Genomic DNA, 12881 nt, shown 5'->3' on the forward strand with positions numbered 1-12881 from the left:
TCTGGGAATTGAGATAAATTTGGATCAATAAGGAACAATAATTTCTCTTGTACTATTAAGAGAATTATTATTTATTAACTGGTGTAAAAGCTTAGAATGTTGTAATTAAGGATTTGCTATAGAATGCGTCAGGTTTCCTATGAATTAAAAGTAGCGATAACTTTAATTATTCACAAGTTATAAATTACTGTAGTAGCACAAAGTCAACAAATTGCTCGATAAAAGAACCGTTCCTGATTATTATTCGATAACATTGTATAGTGAAAGAAAGACCAGAGACAAGCAGAGATACTCTGACCAGGTGGAAACCGCGACAAAATGGCGGAGGTAGAAAAGTTTCCAGTGAACCTCGGTCGATTCTCTACAATTTTCACCAGTCATCCCGAGCCGAAATGAAAGGCTTGATCACAATCGGATGGTTTTCCTTTGAATCAAGTAATGACACGAATCACGCGATTCCTATCTCGACCGGTGGCGTCGCGTCGGCTCCCTTTGTGCCCCTCCTTGAAAAACTATTCGTAATGTTCCACGGGAATTATTATCGCGGTCCCATTGTCGTACGAAAAAAAAAGGTTCCTCCGCTATTTCGAGTGGTTGGGCCAAAACGTGCGGCCACGTTTCCCCGCACGGAATCCTCGGTCTTCAGGCTCCATAAATATTCATCTCGCTCGTTACATTTATCCTTCCGTCATTTTGCAGCGGTACAGAACAGCAATAAGGCGTAGCAAATGATATCCCTCTGTTACGGTCCATGGAAACCACGTTCGAGAGCACCGTAACGCCCTCAAAGACACACGGTGGAGGTGCTTATGGCAGAAAGTCGCATGGAGTTCAATTCAGTCCCCTCGCGTTCAACCCATAACGAACGCGAACGGCATTCACGGCCCTATTTTCACCCTATCGTTAACTCGGCGGGTACATGTGCGCATACATATTAATGTTTTTGCACTCGAAACTTTAAGATCACTTATCGGGCGAGCAGCGAAATTGAATTTCTCCGCGGAAAAATACGAATGCTTCTATTTTCCCCGTAAAAACGAAACCACCTCCTACTTTTTGTCCGCCATCTATTGCCTGCCTATAATTGCTAATGAAGACAATCAACGTGTTCTATATTCTTCTAAACAACTTTAAAGATTACAGAGGTCCGTTGTGCACATATTTACGATACTTCCAGAAATATTTTTGAAATTTCTTTTTTATTTCGTTGTACGAATATCGTAAAATGTTGTAAAATTCGTACCAGTAATATGCTTTCTTTCACAATAGTTATAACAAATATGCATCGCGCCTGTAACACTGTATTTGAACAATTTCTTCATCGAACAATTATAAAGCAGGTGTTTTCGTGGATACACATGTATATTGGAATTTTTATTCTAAATTATTATGTATTTGTATCGCGATGGTCTTACTACCATTGGAACAGTTTTCCTACGGAAAACTGTGATCGAAAGTAAAATCGTTTCTGGAAATAGCGCCTGACCCCGATCTCCGCTGCAACTAATACCGCTCTCGCAGGACGGTGGGCTTTTCGAGCACGCGAACACGCGAGCATCGAATTAGGAACAGGATTTTATGGAGCTACCAAGCCGGTGCAAGGGAGGCGGATGCTCTTTTGCATGATACGTGGGCACGATGCGACGGCGACGCGCAACGCGCGACAGCACGGGTACGTGCAAGCGTATCAGCGAGTACCGAGAATTCAATTACCGTTGACTTAACGTGGCGGATGGAAGCTCGACGCTCCGGAATTCGCGATAACGGAGAAGATACAAAAAGAGCGTTCTCTCTCTAAACCCTACTGCAGATAGGTGCGACTATAGGTAGACGTATATACCTGTATTCATCCGAGGAGGGAGTCTGCCAGACTGGCGCTTGATAAGCGGTTGTCGGGCGATAACAGAGAACGATACACGAGGGTAACGCACTCGCACTCGGTCCCTATGTCTGCGTGTGTGTTTGCTATAGGCCGTTTCATAAGGGAGACTCTTGGCGAACATAATGCGCAATGCTGCACTCATTGTCAACGCGGTCCTCGAATGGTGCGCTCGAATGGCGAACAGATAAAAACGATAGGATTTCCATGGTTCGCTGTGTATCGCAAGGTGGCTCGTTATCGGATTCTCCTCGGACTGTTTTCGATTTTATCCGGCAGCACGCGAGGACGTAATGGCGGTATAAGTTTCGCCCAACGTGGAAGTTATTCCATTACGGACAATTTACATGAATAGTCCCGTAAAGATCCTTTTTAAGCATCCGTGCAATAACGATGGATCGTCTTGCAATTGGAAATCCTTCGACGACTTTAACCACTCAGCTGCGTCGATTTATATTTCAGATAAATTTTGTATGTGTTTTAACAAGTTGTTCTAAAACTATTTTAAAATGTGCGAAATTTACAAATATGTTGCACGATCATTTTAATCGAAAACGTGGGAGGGGTATTTTTGTTGTAAAATGTAAAGTCACCACTTCTTTACGACGTATATATACGTCATTCGCTGCTATAAAGGTAAGTACGGTTTTAAGGCAAAAAACCAATGTGTATGTACCTATATTTAATTTTAGTCCCTCAAATGTTAATAACCGTTTAACCCTTCCGTACGTCTAATCTCAACTACCACAGCTATTTATTTATTTTTTATTCATACATAAATTTAAAACATATTATTGTGTTACATGTACTTAAACTTTAAGAAAGAATGCATCAATTGATGTTAACATCAATACGATGTTATTGACGTAATTTTTATCAAAGTAAATACGAGGATTATCAACTGCAGAGAAATTTTATACTACGGCGTTAATCAAAATGAAACAGTCGTGCTATATATAAAATTCTTCCGCGGAATATAGTGAGAAAAACAATATAAATTGATTTTCTTCGCGTTAGAACTTCTAAGAACACTTCTAGCAGCAGACAATTCTGAACAAAACGATATAAATTGATTTTCTTTTATGTTAGAACTTCTAAGAAAACTTCTAAGAATATCCGGTGGCGTCGTATGACAAGGTTGATACACTTTATCAATGATTGTTGAAAGTTCTCGATGTGTATCTAATGATATAATAATAACTGTATCGTTCTTTTCCGTTGATCACGTTTCGAAATGCGTCTTTGATTTCGTAATCAATTTAATCGTGCCATTAAGCCGATCGCACAGGTATTTAGAAACACGTGTTGCAGCTGAATACTATACTTGAGAACATAATAAAACATTTCTGTGATCTATTATTACAGTTAGGTAGATTACGTTGTTGTCGGTAGAATAACTGTCGACGGGAGGGAGAAAGTGCATTGGGAAACGCGGGAAAGATATCGTTTGATCGCAAAACGTGCCCTTTATTTCAAATATCTTGGAGAAATTCCGCGTCTAAGATTTTCCAGAGAAGGGCTCTTGTTTGGTTGGTCCCGTGCCAGTAGCAAATTACTTTAACGGAAAAGAGGGACAGTTTTTATTGGAAATCAGCAAATCACGCATTACTGGAACAAGTAAAGGAATGAAAGAACGGAGAAGAAGAGGAGGAAAAAGAAGAAGAAGGTTGGTATGGGACATCGGCGAAAGAATTCGCTGGCAAAGGTGCTGCGCCGAAGCTCTACCCACACCCACGAGTGAAACGAACAAGTTGGACCCGAGAAGCCCGGAGGGTATCGAATTCAATGGGACACCATTGTTATTTATTCTCCTAGGTGTGACTGGCCCCGGTCCAGCGGCCCACGTGGCTGCGATTATTTATAAAATCGGTGCCGAATAGGACGGCGTGCTGCGCGTTAACGAGGACCGTGTCACGGTCTTGTGCAATTCGAGACGAAACACCGTTCTTCTATAAATAAGAAAAGAAATTAACATGGCGCCTCGTTAATGACGATCACCGCGCCGCGCCGCGTCTCCTCGGTGTCCGCTTCCAGTACGACAACCGTTTTCACATGGATCGTCCGACCCACGAGGCTGCCGCTGTACCATGCTTCTGCATAATTGCCTAATTACAAATTATTCGACAACCTGTTTTTATTTACTCGATTCTTAGGCATCCTTCCAGTAGCCAATAAAATCACCCTACTCGACTGCGAAGTGTACTCTGTATCTATCGACTGATTTTCTTCTGTATATTGCAAAAGAGAAATGACTTGCATAGATACCCATGAATCGTAAAATAGATCCAGTTAAACTTGATCGTTTGAACGATTCGCATTATTTTAACGAGATTATAAATATCGGGCTAACTATTGGGATCTGGCTTAGGTCTGGCAACTGTGTGCGGTAAGAAATTCGTAAGTGACAAGATTAGAAGGCAAATGGGATGAAGTAATCGAATGGGTTGGGGTTTTGAATGCTCGCAACAAGATGTATGCTTCGAGAGTACAGCGGAGATAAGCAATGGCCGTAGGTTGCTCGCAAAAGTGCATTAAAGCCGCCAGTGAACTTCACGCTCGCGCGGAATGCTAATAAATTATCCGGTGGCAATCCCCTTTCTACGAGATATTGCCGAACAAAAAGCGACCGAAAACAAACGAAAAGGAACGCGTCACGATGACCACGGACGGCCACTGGAACCTGGAACTAGGGGAAATCGTATAAACCAAACGACTTTGTGGCACCGACCAACAGCATCTTAATCGTTTGATCGATCGAACCTAATCGACGTCTCATCTCCTCAACGACCACGGCGGTCTCCGGTGACGCGAATTGCTTACCTTCGCTTATGTGAATTCTGTGGCCCCGTGACGGGTCCACTAACATTCCACGCATTCCGTCTTTCGGCTCCCGTTTCAACAGCAATTTATTTTCACAGCGTTGATTAATTCCGATGCTGAACTTAGGATGCTTAAGGGTTCCAACATCGCGCGACTAACACCGAAACATCGATCTGCGACCTAATCCTTCACAATTCAGCAGTCTACCAACAGTTTCAACAGCAAAATTGCAAACTCTACTCTGTCTATAATTAAGCATGAATACTCTTGTTTAATTAGACAATACGATGAGTATTCTTGCCACGCGCCTTGTTATAATTCGACTAATCGAGACTTGTACCGTACGATTAATTTGAACATTCATAACATCGCCAATTTGATCATTTCCATTATTCTAGTACATAACATAAAACAGATTAAGACGATATAGATTAGATACAGAAGCAGCCAGAAACGAAGCAAACAGCCAGTAAGAAGGTTAATGTTCTCCACGGATTATACGGATTATAAGCGGCACACTAATTTCCTGTACCGAGAGAAAGAGAGAAATAAGAGAAAGCAACGAAAAAGAGAATCGGGAGAGAAAAGAATGAGGCCGAAGAAAGGATGGGACCCGAAGTGGACAAGGCGAAATACTCTCGCGGTGTTCGGTGGTATACTGGCCGGTTCTACATATAGTAAGCGTGGGTGTAGTAGATGTAGCGAGATTATGCCTGCTCTTGGAGTCGCGTGGCCTTCTCCCTCCTTCTCCTCCTCTCTTTTAATCTGACCAGTATCTCTTTCCTTCTTTCTCGTAAACCCTTTCATTTCTCGGTACACGCTCCACGATTTCTCTCTTTCCGTTTCCCTCTGTCTCGTTTCACCTTCGAGTCACCGTAGTCCGCATCCTCTCGGCCTTCTGGTCCTTTGGTCCCGTCCTCCTCTCTCCCGGCTCCTTCCTTCCCGGCTGCTTCCCAACTCCCTCCCGGCTCCTTCCCTTCCCGCTCTTTCTTTCTCAGCTCTTTCTTTCTCAGCTCTTTCTTTCCCAGCTCTTTCTTTCCCAGCTCTCCTCGCCTCCCTCTTTCTATGGTTTCTCTTGCACCGTTCCATTCCTACTACCACTCTGTGTTCCGTACCTTCACGCGACGTTACCCACCATCTCGCGAGCATAAAATACAGTCAGGAATTTTAATAAGCTCGCCATTGTACCGCGCCACGGTCCCGGTTCCCACAGATTATTCCGACCCGGCTTAAGACCACTCGCGTTTCGGGTGTAAACTGTAAACGGAACACTGCCGCGCGCGACCCAGCCACCCGCGGTTTTACACGCCCTCCAAAGTTAGTTAGATTGTCGCGGAATTTTACGACGAGCCGACAATTTTTCGTCACCGAGAGAGCGGCGCCGACGCGCCGAGCGCTGCCCGTGTGCTCGCGCTGTGCTCGTACCGATGACGGGCCCCTGGGATTTTAGGACCCACGGAATTAATACGGAAGTGGGCGCGCAATTTAGAAACGGTCTTTTATGCGGCTTCCGCCACGCCACGCGCCCGGAGTTCCGAGCATTCGTAACGCGAGTCGAACGGAACACGGCGTAGATTCTTTTCGGGAACTTTGGAACGAGTTAATCCTCTTTGGTTCGGCGTAACTCTTTGTCGCGTACTCCTTTGTCACGTTTCTAGCCGTAACATGACTTCACACGTCGGAAAAAACATTTTTATACTCGTATACTAAATTTTGACTACCGGAAGTTAAAAATCTCTGTATAATTTTCGATTTACCATAATTATTCCATTTACCGTTCGTTGCCGTCAACTGAAAGATCGGTTGTTTTATTTCGTATGAACGGTGCAAGCAGGAGGGGGCAGTCCTTGGATCTTATTTGGATTGAATCGACAAAGATTTTTACGGTGTCACTGTTTTATCGTCCCGATCCCGAGGCATCCAAAAAAGAAACGGACGTGAAACCGAAGGCGGTGCGGCGCGGCGCCTCTGTACCCGATTCTCCTCTCTCGTTAACAGGCCCACGTTAATGTCGAGTCGAATAAGGAGGAGAAGGCGAGCTAAGCCAGTCCGGAAATGCCGGAATGCCGTTGTGGCGCCAGAATCGTATATCGGCTGAGGACGAACCGCAAATCAATTTGCACGTCTCCTCCGACCGAGCGACTCCACGCGACGCGACGCGAGCCGTCGGTACGCTTCGTCACGTTGTTTCCTCGCAAGATTGAAAACGACTAGACGAAGTCACTAGGTTCTGCTGTCATCGCGAGACCTCACGTTGTAGTACTTGCGGTTTAATTTAGTACTAAACTTTGCGAGAGTAATTATTTTATTGCATGCCACGTATTGAAGAATGCTATAAATGCATGCGATAAAACGAAAGCGCATACGTACATGCAACTTTTGCAAGCGAGTTCGTTAAAGATGATCATAAAAAGGTATTCTATTTTAATATAATTTACATGATTTATATCTAATAGTAATAAAGGGAGAAGCACGATAATGTAATTTGATTTTCCTGTTTTGGTTTTAACCGCTGGAATTTTCTTGTTTGCGTCGATAAAATCATTTTGCGGTTAAATCACCAAGAAAGCCACTATGGACGGCTTCGCAGAAGTCGACGTACATATAAAGGTACTTAATGAAATTGATAAAATTACGAGGCTGACCAGAATCATTGAAGCCTCCCTTACCCCCATGTCCCGTATGGTGGACAGAGTAATCTTGGTGCATGACGAGTGATAATTGCTCCTTTCAGGGGACATGATTTAAGAAAACGACCCGCTACTCTGCGACGCGACGTTGCGGCCGTAGGTGGGTGATTCAAGGCTCGAGGAGGACTCGGGCTGGTCCTGGGGCTCCTGGAATTTCGGACGGTATCTTACGGAGCGAAAGCCGACGAGCGTTTCGCGTCCATCGATCTCTGGATTTCAGCTCTTGAATCATCGAAGACAGTACCTATCAGCAGGAGTCGGGATCTGGAGCGGGATCAGGATCGTGATCCGGTACGAAACAGAAGCGTGTTTCTCCGAACGGAAGCAGAAAGAAATGAAATGGAAGGGATTACGAACTCCATCGAAGACCAAAATGGAAGACTGAAATGATTAACCTACGGAGTGGCGTGGCGCGGCGCAGCGCGGCGCCGTCGAAGATCGTAAAGCTCGAGCTCGAGGGTTCCTGATGGACCTATTCGCATGGGCCAGGTCCCTCCGCGTCGTTCGACAATCATTACCGCCTTTGTCCCGGATGTAATCAGCCGACTGTTTTCGGTATTCGATGCTGGCTACCAACTGCCGTGGCCAACTATATCAAATTAACGAAGCTAATTGGAAACAATTACAAATCACTGAAGAAAGAAAAACCGAGAGTAAGGGACCAGTTAATCTGCTCGACTTATTAGTATGCTAAAAGCACCTGTGCCTCTTGTTTTACTTTCTTTCTTCTTCCTTCTTTCTTCTTTCTTCTTTCTTCTTTCTTCTTTCTTCTTCCTTCATCCTTCATTCTTCTTTCATTTTTTCTTTCTCTATTGCTTTGTTCAAAATAATGATAAAGAAATAAATATTATTATTTTCTCATCTAACCTCATCTGTACTGTAACAAGACTGAAATCAAAATTTGCCAACGTATAGTATAAGAGAGCTCTCAGGATTAATTAAAATTAATGAATACTAGTTTAAGTACTTGACACGTTCGATCGATTGCTAATTATCAGATCAATTAGACTAATAACAATTTCCGCCATTGCACGTGACTCGGTGCTGAGAAGAACGCGACTAATAGAGCTGTAATCTTATCTTATACGTGACACGTTGGAAGATCTCTCACAATGGTGTTTACATTCTCCGAGACTACACACTTCTCAACTATCAAATTGATTTGCCTTTCTAAGTTTTATGAACAACAATTTCTACGTTTCGAGCTACTTGTTCTCTTCAGTTGTCAGACTACAAACAAGCAGGAAGCTTAAGAGAAATCTGATTACTGAGATATTAATTTTCAAATATGTACAAATATATCAAGAACGTATTAAACATTCCTTAGAACAGCTGCCATATCGATTTTACTGAAATATTAAGTGAACGATCGAAGTTGGTGTTCGTTTTTGAGAAACATGAGAAATCGAACGAACGTAAAAAGATCAATTTCCTTGATTCGCCATCCGATATTAAAGATTTGACTGCGATGAAAAATAAACGAATGAACAAGAAAATACGAAATTATTGAAGCAAAAGAAAAGATAAAATATCTACATGGTAACTTTCGGTGGTTCAGTAAATTTGGTACTTTTTCAACAGATTTTCAAACATCGTTCAACGGCAGTTTTTCAACAGCATTCACGAATGTTCCCAGCACGAGAATGTTCACACGTATTGGTCATTGGACACCGAATTCCATGAAGTCCCAGTGAGACACACTTTTCCCGAATCATAAATTACACGTACGTCATATCCCGCCTTACGAGGACACGTCGTATTTCATATTCCGTATTGTAAAACTGTTAATGCGTAGCCTGCACCGGCGCTGCCTTTATTAGGAGAGAAAACATTCAGATCGGAAACCGAAATTAGGCTCGCGTATGCTTTATGCAGTAGATTGAATTACTGATACTGGACTACGACGTTTATGCATTTAGCCATCTACGCATTATTTCACAATTCACTGAAATTATTAATTGAAGAAAGACATTCTTATTCGACTCATCTTTTCAATTCAAATAATATAAATAATCCGCACAATTCGCTCAGTTTAAAAAATCCGGATAATTCGCGGGATTTGAGGAACACAAGAATTTTGTGTAAAGCAATTTATTCGCAGTCCGGGGATAATTTCCATGTGAGAAATTCTCTGTAGAAAAAAAAGGTAACAAACAACTATCGAATCGAGCAATTGAGCGTTCGATAAATTCGGATCTGTTTTCCGGTGGTCGCGATAAACATAAAGATGCTACCGTTTCTTTCGTTGTAAAGTTTGACAAATGCTATTTATATCGTGGAGGTAGCATTGGCTGGAGGCTGAAAAAGGATTGATTTACCGGGTCGCATCCCCAGGTTAGATGCCGGCAATTTTTCGTATCGAAGGCGGAGGCTATATTTATGAGACGATATCGCGCCGTATTAATGGCTCCGCGTACGCCGTTCGCCGTTCTCCGTACACCGTTCGCCGTACGCCCGAGCATATCGACGCCGCGATCTTGTCTCGGATCTCAGCCTATCGATACGTATCAATCCGACCTGCAACGCTACCATCCCACGCAACCTATCCGTGGTAGGTTGGACCTGCTGTACACACTATTACACACGTACGACACTTGCACGGGCCTCCATCACCCTTCCGTTTTATCGCGTTGCATTTGTTAACGACAAACAACACCCGGTAGATTGCGCTCCATTAGCAACGTTTTCTCAGATCGTAAGATACATCTTATTTCTACCACTGCGAATTTCATTTATCGTTCGAACCTCTCACGCGCTCCAGAAATAGTTGAGCGGACTAAATACTAAATAAATACAAAATAATAAATAGTAAATAATATAAATATTAAATAATAAATATCTACGCGAGGCGAAACATTTATATTTAATGTTTTAGAATTTTATTTCAATTTAAAGGACGCGAATATTTTGACATTTGATAAGGAACAATTCCTGTTATATCCTTTCTACGTTGAAATATTTACACATTTTTATTACACGCATAGAAATGTCTTAGAAATATCATTTTCTTTTTGCTAATAGCTGATTTTACACTTTATTTGTTGAAATAAATTGTCTTAACGACAATCCCACACGTTCAAAGTGTTGCTACTTGGAGTATGTAATTTATACGTTATGATCAATATGCACCTGACCTAAGCAGATGCGCTTGATACGCTTAACGATAGCATCCGTTTATCCGGATTAAGTAATACCGAGCATGATACGTACAGTATTTGCACTGCGAATTACGGCGAAAACCTGCGTTTCAAAATGAAGCTAATTTGAGGCGGCGCTAATTTACCGTTGTATTTGAACATGCTATTAGACACGCACGTGCTTCGCGCTGCGTGCTGCGTCCTGCATTCACCGCCAATACCAACCGAGCACACGGCTTGGCGGCACGCGTGAAACATTGCTGCAACACTTGAACTTAGAACTCAAAGTCTCGAAATCCTGAAATCTCAGCGCAACCTACTCATCGCTGATATGAACGAGCCCTATGCGTTTCTCGGGCTTATTATCTCTCATTCAACGACGCCAGAAATGCCGAACACTAAAGCCAGCCAGTTCTTCTGTTATTGTAATTGCATTCATTCGGATGACCGACTGCATTTCGATCATTCTTTCGAATGCTCGTCCGATGCAGCTGGTCGTTGGTCGTTCGTTATGAACTACTTCTTTGCATTTTTGCCAACGGAGAAAACACGCCCAATGGAAAGGAATGAAATTCTCTAAAGATGTAGAACGATGTGTGAGGTCTTCCTCCCTCCCCCCACTCACACCCACACCCATACCAACGTGTACGCCTATCGAAGCCGCCGCTTTGTTTCGGATTAAAGAACCGTCCAAATCCATATTGCGTTACGCTGTAGGGGCACATATAATCACTTTGTAACGTAAAACCGAATGTAGTGCGGATTCTGAGCCACTCATGAGCCAGACACGAGTTCTTGTGGTCTACTCGCAAAATCCACCCGCTGTTCTGTCGCACGGTTATCATTGTTCCATGCGCGCTACTTATACAGCAGCTCTATTTGTACCGTGACCTTCCACGTTACTCTCCGTCGCACTTCCATCTGATCGCAAATCTCGTCGTTTCTGTTTATTTTAGCGAAAATTAAGAAGAAAACGACAAACAATACATTTCTTTCTACGCGATCCTGTTATTAAGAATTTTTCTTTGTTGATGATCTTTTCATAATCCAATTTGTACTTTTGATAATGAGAAAGGTAGAAGCATGTGATAAATTATTGACAGAAGTGATTCAGTAGGAATTTTTGAACACGAGGGTCTATATTGAGTGCATTTTGTTTTATATGCTCGAAAATCATAAAGAATATGAATTTCGATGGAAAATTGTTCTGGCCACTGTTAAACGTCGGAAAATAAAAATAATTGATGCGCTGTAATTACGATCGATTATTATATTTGCATAATTGTGTCTATCTAGTATCATAGAGCGATAATTTACGAGGAAATTTATTGATCGTAAAACATCGCAACGTTTTCAAGCATGTAATCCTAGCCGCAATATAACGTAAATGTTCTCATGAATCACCGTGCTCGCCTTTTCCAACGTTAGAAACAATAAAAACTGGTAATGAAATCATTGAACATTCATTTATAGTTTAACCGATGTCTTACTTGAGAAATAAAATCAATACAGAAGCGATAGGATACGATAATAGGATGTATACCTCGAGTATTTGCATTTCATCGAAAGTCGAATAGCCAGATCCGAAAGGATCCGCGAACCAGTTTGCGGCGCAGTGTTATGAACAAGAATAACGGTCTTATTAACGAGCCATTTCATGGTTAATTTGTTGTAATTGCCAGAGGAGCTTATTGCATTTGTTGCGCGAACAGCGGCCCGATTTGACGGCTCGACATGATTTACGCGCTGGAGATAAAGAGTCCTCGATTAAAGCGCGCCTCTTATCCCGAGGGCGTATTGAGCTATTCAGCCGTTTATAATGCAATTACGTTTTGTTTCTGTCCTAACCTTTCGTTGCAACCTCCACTGACCACCTAACCAACATTTCCCATTTGGAACTGCGAATTTTATTGCTTTACCACGAATCAAGGCAAACTATCATCTTCTGTTATCCGATGTTATTTCGCGATCAGCTTGAAGGTTAACCAACCTTCACTGATCCTTTCCTCATAATCTTTTTACTTATAGATAATACAGAATGTATAAACTGTAGCTAACCGAAAAATCTTTTTTATTTGCCTGTTTCAATTGTTCACCATAATTACTGTTATCCGTGAGGCGAAATTCTACAAAGATAAAAAAGATCTATGCAGTTAAATCTGTACAGACATTACATCTTATATAAGCTTTTTTGTCTTTGGAAGTAATCTTCAAGAAGTTATTACTTTTGCTTTTGGACCAGCATTGACCTATAGCTTATTCGGATTCAATAAAAAAATTACCTTACCATATTAATGTCGAGCTTGACGTTACCAACAGTTTATGAAACCAGACCCAGTTAGCAAGAAGCAAATA

Source organism: Augochlora pura, chromosome 10, assembly GCF_028453695.1.
Source record: "Augochlora pura isolate Apur16 chromosome 10, APUR_v2.2.1, whole genome shotgun sequence".
NCBI lineage: Eukaryota > Metazoa > Arthropoda > Insecta > Hymenoptera > Halictidae > Augochlora > Augochlora pura.